This window comes from Anomaloglossus baeobatrachus, chromosome 1 (assembly GCF_048569485.1).
Source record: "Anomaloglossus baeobatrachus isolate aAnoBae1 chromosome 1, aAnoBae1.hap1, whole genome shotgun sequence".
NCBI classification, from domain to species: Eukaryota; Metazoa; Chordata; class Amphibia; order Anura; family Aromobatidae; genus Anomaloglossus; species Anomaloglossus baeobatrachus.
This window is the reverse complement of record NC_134353.1, coordinates 442,723,570-442,738,146: the sequence shown is the minus strand read 5'-3', so window position 1 is coordinate 442,738,146 and position 14,577 is coordinate 442,723,570. Positions and strand designations below refer to the sequence as shown.

General features: G+C 47.0%; 1 protein-coding gene across 4 annotated transcripts in view; it reads left to right on the top strand.

Annotated features, from left to right (window-relative positions):
* The first annotated feature begins 1,311 nt into the window (after positions 1–1,311).
* The window catches only part of GNG7 (G protein subunit gamma 7), a 253,050-nt gene continuing 239,784 nt past the window's right edge, over positions 1,312–14,577 (top strand). Inside the window, exon 1 of one of the 4 annotated variants that reach the window (XM_075352655.1) lies at positions 1,312–1,419. The gene's annotated coding sequence lies outside the window, so the exon portion shown is untranslated. Of the gene's footprint in view, positions 1,509–14,577 lie in introns of all 4 variants that reach the window. The other 3 variants (XM_075352654.1, XM_075352661.1, XM_075352669.1) reach the window with 3 other exon arrangements.

The following is a 14,577-nucleotide window of genomic DNA, read 5'->3' as shown; positions in this document are numbered from 1 at the left end:
CACCACAGCACTGCTCTGCCACCGGGGCACCGTCCAGTAACAAACACCACAGCACTGCTCTGCCACCGGGGCACCGTCCAGTAACAAACACCACAGCACTGCTCTGCCACCGGGGCACCGTCCAGTAACAAAACCCACAGCACTGCTCTGCCACCGGGGCACCGTCCAGTAACAAACACCACAGCACTGCTCTGCCACCGGGGCACCGTCCAGTAACAAAACCCACAGCACTGCTCTGCCACCGGGGCACCGTCCAGTAACAAACACCACAGCACTGCTCTGCCACCGGGGCACCGTCCAGTAACAAAACCCACAGCACTGCTCTGCCACCGGGGCACCGTCCAGTAACAAAACCCACAGCACTGCTCTGCCACCGGGGCACCGTCCAGTAACAAACACCACAGTACTGCTCTGCCACCGGGGCACCGTCCAGTAACAAAACCCACAGCACTGCTCTGCCACCGGGGCACCGTCCAGTAACAAACACCACAGCACTGCTCTGCCACCGGGGCACCGTCCAGTAACAAAACCCACAGCACTGCTCTGCCACCGGGGCACCGTCCAGTAACAAACACCACAGTACTGCTCTGCCACCGGGGCACCGTCCAGTAACAAACACCACAGTACTGCTCTGCCACCGGGGCACCGTCCAGTAACAAACACCACAGCACTGCTCTGCCACCGGGGCACCGTCCAGTAACAAAACCCACAGCACTGCTCTGCCACCGGGGCACCGTCCAGTAACAAACACCACAGTACTGCTCTGCCACCGGGGCACCGTCCAGTAACAAAACCCACAGCACTGCTCTGCCACCGGGGCACCGTCCAGTAACAAAACCCACAGCACTGCTCTGCTCTGCCACCGGGGCACCGTCCAGTAACAAACACCACAGCACTGCTCTGCCACCGGGGCACCGTCCAGTAACAAACACCACAGTACTGCTCTGCCACCGGGGCACCGTCCAGTAACAAACACCACAGTACTGCTCTGCCACCGGGGCACCGTCCAGTAACAAAACCCACAGCACTGCTCTGCCACCGGGGCACCGTCCAGTAACAAACACCACAGTACTGCTCTGCCACCGGGGCACCGTCCAGTAACAAACACCACAGCACTGCTCTGCCACCGGGGCACCGTCCAGTAACAAACACCACAGCACTGCTCTGCCACCGGGGCACCGTCCAGTAACAAAACCCACAGCACTGCTCTGCCACCGGGGCACCGTCCAGTAACAAACACCACAGTAGTGCTCTCTCCCGCGTCCTCCTAATGAACCCTTCCTTGTAATATTTCCCGTGCACGCGGTCACGTATCCCCGGGCATGCGCACTGGCCGGCTCACAAGGATCGTTTACGGCCCAAGCTCTCGCGCACATCTCGGATAGAAGAGACGGCTGATGCTACGCCCGGAGACCGCGGGTGAGAGGTCATGTGATTGGGAGGCAGGCTGGGAGATCTGGAATTGCTGACGCGCTATTTGGTGCTGCACGGTGAGCGAGATACTGCCGGTTAGTGTCCGTATGCTTTTTGGCTGGACACGTACTGCTGTGGGGCCTTGCCGTGCCCGTGTGTGGCGAAAGGTGTTGCTTCGCCCTCAACAGTGCGCCATGTCGTAATTTGCGGCAGTTGTGCCTCGCTTCTACTACTGCACTCAAGTTGTCTTAGGCTACCGTTGCCTCAGGAAGGAGCGGAATGTCTGTCATACTGGTTTTGGATTGTCATGTGTATAATGGAAGCCCTCTATTGCATTCAGTACATATGGCGCTATAGTAAGGCAATCTATGCGTGGTCCATAGCCGAACTGGCCTCTATTCCCCCCCTGCATATGCAGTCATCTCAGCTGAGCACGTATGTACTGAATTAGTGTACACATGCCATATTCCTTAAAGGGAACCTGTCACCAGGATTTTCCCCGATAAGCTGCGGTCACCACCAGAGAGCTTATATATACAGCATTCTAGAATGCTGTGTATAAAAACCCAGGCCTCCCTGCAGAACGTAAAAAAGCTACCTTTATAATACTCACCTAGGGGGGCAGTGTGGTCCGATGGCTGTCACTGATCTCGGTCCAGCGCCTCCTCTGCTGTGATCGCTGTCCCCCTTAAGGCTATGTGCGCACTTACCAGATTTTGCCGCGGATTTTCCGCGGATTTGCTGCATGTTTCACTGCAGAAAATGTTAATAACATCTCTGCAGTGAATCACCAGCAAATCCTATGGAGAAAAAAAATCCTGTGCGCACTGGGCGGAATTTGACAGCTGCATGTTTTGCTGCGGGAATCCCGCAGCAAAAACAAGTGCATGTCACTTCTTTTCCGCACATCGCTGCAGGATTTCACTCCATTGACTCCAATGTTAATCATGAAATCCCGCAGGGAATAACGCAGGCAGCAAATTCTGTGCGGTTCACTGCGTTTTCCTGCGTTATTCCCTGCGGTATTTCGCGGTTTACCTCCGGTAATGTACATCGCTTGTCTGCGGTTTGCAGGGAAGTGATGTCATTACAGGAAGAGGAAGCAAAGCAGAGAGTAAACACACACACATCACAGACACAGACACATCACAGACAGATAGATCACACACACAGACACATAGAACACACATAGATCACATCACAAACACAGACACACACAGACATCACAGACACATAGAAAGAAAACGGAAATATAGAAAACAAAGAACGTGGGCTCCGCTGCATATTTACCGTCCAGCCGAGGTAAGCACACAGCGGCGGCCCGGTATCCTCAGGCTGGGGAGGGAGAGGGGCAGGGTTAATGTCCCCCGCCTCACTCCCCCTCCGGCAGCCGAGAATATCAGCCGCAGCTGCCCCGGCACTGTCGCATACATTGTGCGGCAGCACCGGCATGTCCTCGGCTCTTCTTGCCGCCGTGTAGCAGTGGCAGCAAGGTATAATACAAGGGGTTAATGATGGTGGGGGACCACCGCCATTAACTCCAGGCTTGATCATGGCAGCGTCTATGTGACAGCTGACATGATCAACCCGTAAGTAAAGTGAAAAAAACAGACACCGAAAAATCCTTTATTTTAAATAAAACAAACAAGCCTCGTTCACCATTTTATTAACCCCTCCCGCACCAAAGCTCCGGCGTAATCCACCGCTCCGACGTAATCCACAGGTCCTGCGCTGCTTACATCCAGCCGCGACTGTCACAGACACAGCGCTGAATGAATGCAGCAGACAGCAGAGGTAATTACCGGTCATTTCCCACGGCCGGTAATGTGAACTCCCTGCCGACCGTGGGAAATGCAGTGATCTGTCATCTATCTATCTATCCCTCTATCTGTCTGTCTGTCTATCCCTCTATCTATTCTTCTATCTACTATCTCAGAATAAGGCTATGTGCGCACACTGCGTTTTTTTGACGCTGCGTTTGTGCGTTTTTGGCCGCTAAAAACGCACAAAAACGCACCTGCATCGAAAAAACGCGGCAAAAAACGCACGCGTTTTGCCGCGATTTGGTGCGTTTTTTTGCTGCGTTTTTGCTCACTGCGTCCTTATGCGTTTTTTATCAGTGAACAAAAAAAAAAAAGGTCTGATGTCATTTCCTTCTTCAATGTGTTCTTCATTCTCCACTAGTGTATGCAGAAGAGCAGACAGCTGCAGAACTACAAGGCTCAGCATACTCCATCCAATAGTGTATGCAGGAGAGCAGACAGCAGCTGCAGAACTACAAGGCTCAGCATGCTCCATCCAGGACTGTATGCTTGAGGGAGAGTCAGGGGGAGCAGACCTACAAGGCTCAGCATCCTCCATCCAATAGTGTATGCAGGAGAGCAGACAGCAGCTGTCGAACTACAAGGCTCAGCATCCTCCTTCCAGGACTGTATGCAGGATTTCTTTGCGGCCCCCCCCCCCCCCCCCCCCCCCAAACAAAAAAAATGACGTGGGCTTCGCCATATTTTTTTTGTATGCTAGCCGGGTACAACAGGCAGGTACGGGCTGCCCCCAACCCCCAGCTGCCTATTTGTACCCGGCTGGGAACCAAAAATATAGGGAAGCCCTTTTTTTTTTTTTAAATTATTTCATGAATTTCATGAAATAATTTAAAAAAAAAAAAATGACGTGAGCTTCGCCCAATTTTTGAGTCCAGCCGGGTACAACTAGGCAGCTGGGGATTGGAATCCACAGTGCAGGGTGCCCATGCTTTCTGGGCACCCCCGCTGTGAATTGCAGTCCCGCAGCCACCCCAGAAAATGGCGCTTTCATAGAAGCGCCATCTTCTGGCGCTGTATCCAACTCTCCCAGCTGCCCTGATGCCAGGTGGCTCGCCGGGTAATAATGGGGTTAGGGCTAGCTGTATAGCTGGCCCTAAGCCCGAAATTCATGGTGTCACGCCAATATTAGACATGGCCACCATGAATTTCTAGTAAAGATAAAAAAAAAAAAAACACAACACACAGAAAAAATATTTTTATTAGAAATAAAACACAACACAATTAGTGACTCCATCTTTATTGAAATAAAGAACACCCCCCCTCCACAGTAATCCTGGGTCAAGGGTCCCGCACCGTCCAATCCGGATCCAATATCATCTGATCGGTTTGCTGGAAGGCAAAGCGAGCAGATGATGTGTCAGGATCAAGTGCCTGAATCACATCACACATCAGCTGATTGTATAAAAGCCGATTATACAATCAGCTGATGCATCGGTGCAAAAAAAAAAAAAAATAATAATAATACTCACTTATGTGCTGATTACCGGCAGCTCCTGGAGCGATGGGGCGGGAGTCTGATCCCGTCCGATCGCTGCAGCAGCTGCCGGTAATCAGGGATGTAGTCTCCTGACGCATCCGCTGATACCGGCCGGGCGCCCGCGTCACCGCGATACTTACGATCACCTGATGCGTCAGGTGACTGCATCAGGTGATCAGCGCCAGGTCCTGCATCCATTGGAGGTTTCCCGGCCGTCTGCACACAGCCGGAGCGGGGGTGGCGATACCGTGAGAGGAGATGGGAGCGGGCATGGCACCGGGAGGCTGCAGACAGGTGAGTATAACTTTTTTTTTTTTTTCTACTGTTAACTTTTGTTTTCGCAGCCGCTTCCACCTCCCGCCCAGACATGGCGCCGCACGGCAGCATACATGCACAGGACGGGAGGTGGAAGCGACGGTGACGGTACCGGGAGGATTCACGCTTCTGTATATACTGACAGAAGGAATCCTCTTCCTGTACACGTCACTTTACTACCCACCTCCTGCGTTTATAGCTGCGTTTTTGGTCTTAAAAACGCACCAAAACGCAGCTATTTGCGTTTCTCATTGCGTCTTTCAACATCCCATTGAACTCAATGGATGAAAAGCGCAGTGAAAAACGCGGGAATAATTGACATGCTGCGTTTTTGTGGCACCACAAAAACGCAGCTGAAAAAAAACAGATGTGTGCGGACAGCAAAAATGAAAACTCAGACTTTGCTGGGGAAGCAAAGTCCTGCAGTTTTGAGGCCAAAAACGCACCCGAAAAACGCGCAAAAACGCCGCGAAAAACGCACTGTGCGCACATAGCCTTAAATGACTTTTTTTTTTTTCTCAATGTGCTTTATTGCATTGAATGCAATAAAGCACATCCCAACCCGCACGCGGCAAAACCGCGGCAAACCGCATGCGGTTTTCGGGTGCGGTTTCCCGCGGTTTTTTACCGCGGGTGCGGTAATCTTTGAGAGCATGCAGAATTTTCTAAAGAAAATTCCATTTCCCAGTGCGCACAGGGCCTTATAGTATATAGTATTTATTCATTTATATAGTGCTATTAATTCCACAGCGCTTTACATACCCCTTCTCACTCCCGTGTGAATGACGCATCCTACATCCACACTACCTGGCTTTGAAGTCCTGCGCAGGCGCATTTTGATCTGCCTGGCTGAGAGCAGCTCAAACTATTGTAATGCGCATGTGCGGGTGGTCTTTGACCTTTTCTCACTCCTGCGCATTACAGTACTTTGCTCTGCCATCAGCACAGAAGAGAAAAGTGCATACGTGGGACCGCAATGTAGGCCTCTGTGTGGATGATATAGGAAGCGTCCTGGGAAGGAGGATGGCAATCGCAGCAGACAGGAGTTGCTGGACCTGCGAGCAGCAGCACCCATTGGACTTCACCGCCCCCTCAGTGAGTATAATAAAGATGTTTTTTATGTTATGCAGAGCGGCTTGGGCCGCTGTATATAAGGGCTCACTTGTGGTGGCCGCAGCTTATAATGGACAAATCTAGTAACAGATTCCCTTTAAAGGGAATCTGTCACCAGGTTTTTACTACCATCCTGAAAGCACCATAATGTAGGGACAGAGACCCGGATTCCAGTGATGTTACTTACTGAGCTGTTTGCTGTCATTTTGATAAAATCAATGTATTCTCTGCTGCAGATCTAGCAGTTATACAGAGCTCATGAATATGATGGACTCCCTGGCAGCAGGCCAAGAAGTCTTGTAATGATAATCTACTGCTGATTAAACAGTGATTTTATTAAAACGACTAGTGATGGGTGAACCCCCCGATGTTAGAGAGACGCCTGAACATTTTGTAAAGTTCGGGTTCTGAAATAACACGAACTTGCGTCCGAACACCGAACTTGGAATTTACAGTTATGGGATGCTGCGGGGGAGGGGGGGCGGCTGTAAATGTACTTACAGGTCCCGCAACGTGTCCTGCAGACTCCATCTCCCGGCCGCTTCTTCGTCCGATCCTTGCTGTGACCCCGAGTAACCACCACTGACTAAAGGACCTTCCATGACATCATAGCCATGTGACCAGTCTAGTGTGAATGTTGTACAGATATTGGCTTACAGACTGGGCACATGGCTATGATGTCATGGAAGGTCCTGTTAACTTCTGGGAGTACTCACTGCACTAATCGTCGTCACTCGGCAGTCTTCAGCTGTGTTCGCTGTGGGGTCAGAGTTCACCCGAGTCCATGGCTGTCATAGACTCGATTGAACTTTGACTGTCACTGTGTGAGTCTCGCATTGGTACACCCGTCACGGCGCACAGTCTCCCAACAGCAGCTGGTCAGCTGCATGTATTTCCATACAGCTGAGGCGCTCCTGTCCGGAGAGCGTCAGGCAGTGCTGGGTGACGCAAGTGGAATCATACCCTCACTGTAAGGGCTGCTTCTCACTTGCGAGTTTCTCGCAGTAGAGCAATGCGAGAAAAACTCGCATTGGAATCGGACACATGTTAGTGAATGATTCAGCTCTCATCTGCGATTTTTTTTTCTCAGTCCATATCGGACCGAGAAAAAAATCGCAGCATGCTGCTTTTTTGCGAGTTTCTACTGCGAGTTTCTCCAATGCAAGTCTATGGGAGCGTGTAAAAAATCGGATGTCACGGGACGGCACTCACACCATCCTAGTGACATCCGATTTTCTAAATACATTTCTCGCATGTTTCCTAAAACACTGGAAACGAGCGATGTCTCCCAATGTCTGTCAATCACTATTCCCTGTCAGTCGGTCTCTCCCTCTCGGTCTCTATTCTCTCTCTGTCGGTCCGTCACTATCTCTGTCCCTCTCTCACAGTCTGTCGGTCAGTTTCCACCCCTCTCTCATACTCACCGTTCCCCGATCCCCCGGTGCGGCGCTGCACGGCTTTCTCACTGCTCCGGCGGCTTTTACTGTTTTGAAAAAGCCGGCCGCCCATTAAACAATTTCGTATTCCCTGCTTTCCCCGCCCACAGGCGCCTATGATTGGTTACAGTGAGACACGCCCCCACTCTGAGTGACAGGTGTCACACTGCACCCAATCACAGCAGCCGGTGGGCGGGTCTATACTGTGCAGTGAAATAAATAAATAATTAAAAAAAATGGCGTGCGGCCCCCCCCAATTTTAATACCAGCCAGATAAAGCTATACGGCTGAAGGCTGGTATTCTCAGGATGGGGAGCTCCACGTTATGGGGAGCCCCCCACCCTAACAATATCAGCCAACAGCCGCCCAGAATTGCCGCATACATTATATGCGACAGTTCTGGGACTGTACCCGGCTCTTCCCGATTTACCCTGGTGCGTTGGCAAATCGGGGTAATAAGGCCGCCAATAAGTCCTAGATTAATCATGTCAGGCATCTGAGACACCCTCCATGATTAATCTGTAAATTACAGTAAATAAACACACACACACACACATGAAAAAATCCTTTATTGGAAATAAAAAACACAAACACATTCCCTCATTACCAATTTATTAACCCCGACAAACCCTCCATGTCCGGCGTACTCCACGGACCTCCAGCGTCGCTTCCAGCATGCAGGTGACAGGAGCTGCAGAAGACACCGCCGCTCCGGTCACCTCCAAGCAGCAACTGAGGTGAGTAGCGCGATCTGCTGAGCTGTCACTGAGGTTACCCGCTGTCACTGGATCCAGCGGTGACAGCGGGTAACCTCAGTGACACCTCAGCAGATCGCGCTACTCACCTCAGTTGCTGCTTGGAGGTGACCGGAGCGGCGGTGTCTTCTGCAGCTCCTGTCACCTTCATGCTGGAAGCGACGCTGGAGGTCCGTGGAGTACGCCGGACATGGAGGGTTTGTCGGGGTTAATAAATTGGTAATGAGGGAATGTGTTTGTGTTTTTTATTTCCAATAAAGGATTTTTTCATGTGTGTGTGTGTTTATTTACTGTAATTTACAGATTAATCATGGAGGGTGTCTCATAGACGCCTGACATGATTAATCTAGGACTTATTGGCGGCTATGGGCTGCCAATAACTCCTTATTACCCCGATTTGCCAATGCACCAGGGTAAATCGGGAAGAGCCGGGTACAGTCCCAGAACTGTCGCATATAATGTATGCGGCAATTCTGGGCGGCTGTTGGCTGATATTGTTAGGGTGGGGGCTCCCCATAACGTGGAGCTCCCCATCCTGAGAATACCAGCCTTCAGCCGTATGGCTTTATCTGGCTGGTATTAAAATTGGGGGGGACCGCACGCCATTTTTTTTAATTATTTATTTATTTATTTCACTGCACAGTATAGACCCGCCCACCGGCTGCTGTGATTGGGTGCAGTGTGACACCTGTCACTCAGAGTGGGGGCGTGTCTCACTGTAACCAATCATAGGCGCCTGTGGGCGGGGAAAGCAGGGAATACGAAATTGTTTAATGGGCGGCCGGCTTTTTCAAAACAGTAAAAGCCGCCGGAGCAGTGAGAAAGCCGTGCAGCGCCGGGGATCGGGGATTGGTGAGTATATGAGAGAGGGCTGCTAACTTCAGTTACTCAGGAGATTAGCGGTCACCGGTGAGTCTTCACTGGTGACCGCTAATCAGGGCGCGACACAGACAGAGCCGCAGCATGACAATGAAGTCGGGTGAGGTTCACCCGAGTTCATTCTGACAGTGCGGCTCTGTCTGTGTCTGCTGTCATCTGCCATTCAGCTCTGCTACATGGCTGTCTGTGTCTGCTGTCAGCGGCCATGTAGCAGCGCTGAATGGCAGATGACATAGTAAAAAATACGCATTACACACGCATTACACACGCATTACACACGCTAGTAAAATCTCAGAAATAGCATCGCACTTGCGTTGCACTCGCACCTAACGTGAACTAAAATCAGCCGAGTTTTTTTCAGCCCAGTCGGACCGATTTTACTCGCATAGATGTGTTTCCACCCTTAGCCTGCTTCTTGCTCTGTACAGAGTGATGAAGCAGAGCTAAAAATGTTGTTCCTGTGCACTATGTTCGACTAATGATTTTTTTTTTATAATAAAACATTTAGAGACTCCATCTTCATGTGTTATATTTGTAATAAAAAAATTCTGTGTTTTTTTTTTTTAACCTATTTACTAGAAATTCAAGGTGGCCATGTCTAATTTGGCGTGACACCATGAATTTCGGGCTTAGTACCATCTGAGAATACAAAGCTGGAATAACCCCTTTATTACCCAGCGTGCAACCGCCATCAGGGCCGCTGGACGAGCCAGGTAAAGCGCCTGAAAATAGCGCTAAGAAACAATGTGCCATTTCCAGGGTCGGCTGCGGAGAATCCCAGCCCCCAGCTGCCTGGTTTTACCTGACTGGCAATCAAAATACGGCGGGAGCCCACGCATTTTTTTTTTTTTTAAATAATTTAAAAAAACAAATTAATAGACTTCCCACTATTTTGATTGCCAGCCAAGGTAAAGCCATGCAGATGGGGGTGGCAGCCCATAGCTTCGGAGACGCTGCCAGTAGTTTATAGAATAAAAGAACAATTTACATTTAACTCAAAAATACCATTAAAAAGTAAAATCAGAAAAACTGAAAATTTTGTAGTGGTCTCTTAATTTTTGTCAGTGCTGTTATACAGTGTGTCCACCCATATCCTGTCCACCGCCATTAACTTGAGAACGGCGGCAGCTATAGGCATAGAAGTGGTGTCTAGGTATAGTAAAGTAGCCATGCATTACGCAATGAAACCACCTATTGGGCCACGTGGTGGAAAACAATGCAGTTAGCATTTTTATCTTGAAAATGGAACGAGATAGAGAAAAAAAAAAGTAAGTTAAATTGTAGGGCATAATCAATTCAATACGAATCGACACCTTGCATACAGAATGCTATGATATGAAACCCATTACCCCCCCAAAAACATTGAATGCTGGTCACGGCGCTCATTTAACTTTGATGCTCAAAGTGGCCACCGTCAGCTGCAATGCACATCTGGACTCTGAACAGCATACTGTATCTTGCTGCATGTTGTGCAATATGGTAGGTGACACGTTTGTACAAGCATCTGTGATACGTCGTCTTAGGTCCTGCAATGTTGGTGGAGGGGGTCGCATAAACCTGCTGTTTGATGTGACCTGACAGAAAGAAGTCCAATGAGGTCAGGTCAGGTAAGCATGGAGGCCACTCCACACACCCACCATACCCAATGACTTGTAGGAAGGTCTCCATGAGGTATCGCTTCACGTCCGCAGCCTTGTGAGTTTTACACGTTCTAATCATGGCATTTCTTTATGCAAGGTGTTGATTCGTATTGAATTGATGATTCCCTACAATTTTGTAATTCTCTTTTTTTTCTCTGTCTCGTTCCATTTTTGAGATAAAAATGCTAACTTCGTTGTTTTCTACCAGGTGGCACAATAGGTGGCTTCATTGCGTAGCGCATGGTTACTTTACTATACCTAGACACAGGGTGGATTTGATTTAAATCTAACTAATTTAAATTACGATTTAAATCACGATTTAAATCACTAGTCAGTAAGGCTTGATTTAAATCAGTGATTTAAATCAAAGTTTCTACCTAAACTAGTTCTTGCTACTTTAACATGCAAGTAGATGAAGATTTTTAGAATCACTTTTTATATTACTTTTTTCTCCCCAGTTTAATGGGTTAATCATTCATATTTGGACACCACTGTTCTGTTGTACTTTGGAAGGAGAAATAATCCTGACCTTAATAACAATTTAAATAGATGTATTCAACTGAAACAATAACATTACAGCATAAGTTATTTGCTTACACAAACATCCATGTTTGTTAACTAATTTGGCTAAACAAAATATATATATATTTTAAGAAACTTAGACTGTCAGCCCAGCCGACACATGAAAAACTTAAATACTACTGTCCCTGCTGTCCTCTGTAGCTCACTTGTCGTCATCATCATCATCATCATCTTCTTCTTTGTTCCTATTCATAATCTGGAAAAGAAAAACAAGCTTTCCTGCTTTATTGGGTCCCAACCGATTTCTCAATTTAGAATGAATGAGTCCAAAGGAAGAGAATATTCTTGCAACGCCTGCAGAAGAAGCTACTGCTGTTAAAAGTGAAATCATTACTTGAACAGTCTCTAAATCCAAGCGCTTAAGTGACTTCCACCAGTTTACTGGTGTGACCTTCCTTAAAATATCTTCAGCAAACATATATTTCTTGAATGGTTCCCCCTTAGCTCTGAAGTTTATTATAGTTGGCATTAAAGATGGATGATTGCTGGATACCCATGTCATAGCTAACGCCTCTTCCTCAGCACTTAGGTTTTGACCCTGATATTGGATATTGACAATATTTGCCAAAAAATGAGCTGGAGTCAGTGCTTGTCCCATTCGTTTGTTTACTCCTTGTAATTTAATTCTGTCCATGTGTGGTTCTGTTTTTAAGTGTTCACTCAGTTCCTTCCAAATTTCAACAGCATCCGCAATAAAACAGCTATTTTTCTGTATTTTGTTTAAAGCTTGAGAGATGGGTTTCAGGAAGCTCAGCATATGTTCAACATTTCTCTTAAGCCCAATGTTGAGGATTTTGGCCGTGACAGTGCCATCTATTTTATCTCGATTTTCTTCACAAAGTGTCATCAGAATAGGCCAGTTTTTGATATACTGCTTAAAACAGTCCACCACAGAGTTCCATCTAACATCTTGTGGGAGCGTTAGCTTGGTTCCACCCATCCTTTTCAGAGCTGCTGCAGCAAAATGATTATTACGGAAGTATTTAGCAATTTCAACAACATTAGCCTTTATTTCTGGAACACTTAAGTCTTTGGCTAAGAGGTGCAGCAAATGAGCACTGCAACCATATGTTATTAGCAGCTTTGTATTCCCTCCCTGTTCTTCTAAATCTCTTCTCATCTTGGATACGTTTGCAGCATTGTCAGTGACCAAACTGCGTACTAGACATTTGAATTTTTGTTCACATGTCATTATAGCTTTTACTGCCACTTCTTGTAAGTATTCTGCTGTGTGTGCATTTCCTGACGTATTGTTTGTGCAAGGAAGACTTTACCTTCTTCTGTTGTTATACAAGCACATACAATAGGATCATTGTGGACATTACTCCACCCATCAATACTTAGGTTAACAATTTTACCCTCCAGAGCTGTTGCACATTGCTCCATTTCTCTGTCATACACTTGATCCAGCAGTTTCCCTGCAACATCAGCTCTGCTGGGTGGACTGTATCCTGGTCTGTGACTGAACCATATTAAAGGGAACCTGTCAGCAGAAATTTCCCCTAAAACCTCACAGATTCCCCCTCTGCAGCTCCTGGGCTGCATTCTAGAAAGGTCCCTGTTAGTATTGTGGCCCCTTTCTGACTGTAGAACAGGATGATGGTGATCTTGGAGGTGGATAGTTTCCAGAATCCATGAATTCCCCTAAACAAAAAAAGTCAATGCTTTTATTTTATTGTTTATTGTACAATTTCTGCTTATTGTACACAACACATCACTGCCCCTGCCCCAAAAGGAATATTTGTTTTTCTTCATAACTGTACCAAATGACAGTAACATGCAGTAATAATAAGAAATAAAATTTTTCTCACACATGACAGTTCAGTCTTTAGAAATAGGATTCAATAAAAATGTTTACCAACCTGAAGATCCTGCCTGTTCAGAAGTGTTTCTTTGGTCATCTTCATCACCGCACTTCTCATGATGTTGCCTCACCAGGCCTTGCATCTCTTTGTTGCATCGTTTGCATTTTGCACGCATGCCTGCCTTACCGATAGGCGAAGGAGCTTCATTAAAATATTCCCAAACTGGGTCTCTTTTACGGCCTGCTGCCATTATAAGGAAAGAATGTAATAAACCTCAGATCGTACACACAAACAGATCCAAACTTGTCTGTCTGTGGCTATGCTGTAGTATTGTGCTCAAAGTTTCACTTTCATTTTCTTGTCTGCTTGCCCTTCCTCCTCTTCACACTTAGATTCACATTCTTCTTGTGTTGTGCAGATCTATTCCACTCCAAACAATCAGAAACATATTGTCTAACTTCTTGGACTTGGCACTGAAGGGGTTGATTCTGTATTCATAGGTTTGTAGAACAATAGGATTAAGGTCTTTTTCTCAACTCTGTTCATGTTGTAATATTTTTGCCGTGAAGAAGAGGCTGGGACCTCTGCGGAGTCAAATTCAGTTTTGAGAACTGCGTAAGTAAAGCGAGCGTCTGTGATAATATAGGAGAGAAACTGCCCACTAATCCTACAGAAACCTCTGGAAGAGCATGGCATTGTGAATGTTACACATATACAGCCTTTATTCTACTGAGTTAAACAACTCAACTTTATCTCATGATGGAAGAACCTTTGGATGGTAAAATATTTTCCTCAAAAAGCAGTTTATTGAACAAAATCCGATTTAAATCAAAAAAATCCGATTTTAAATAAAAAAAATCCGGTTTAAATAAAAAAAACATTGATTTTTATCCACCCTGCCTAGACACCACTTCTATGCCTATAGGTGCCGCCATTCTCAAGTTAATGGCGGTGGACAGGATATGGGTGGACACACTGTATATATACAGTACAGACCAAAAGTTTGGACACACCTTCTCATTCAAAGAGTTTTCTTTATTTTCATGACTCTGAAAATTGTAGATTCACAGTGAAGGCATCAAAACTATGAATTAACACATGTGGAATAAAATACTTAACAAAATAGTGTGAAACAACTGAAAATATGTCTTATATTTTAGGTTATTCGAAGTAGCCACCTTTTGCTTTGATTACCTCTTGAAGCTCATCAAGTGAATGCCAAGAGTGTGCAAAGCAGTAGTCACTGGAAATGGTTTTCACTTCAGAGGTGTGCCCTGCCAGGTTTAATAAGTGGGATTTCTTGTCTTATAAAAGTAGTTGGGACCATCAGTTGTGTTGT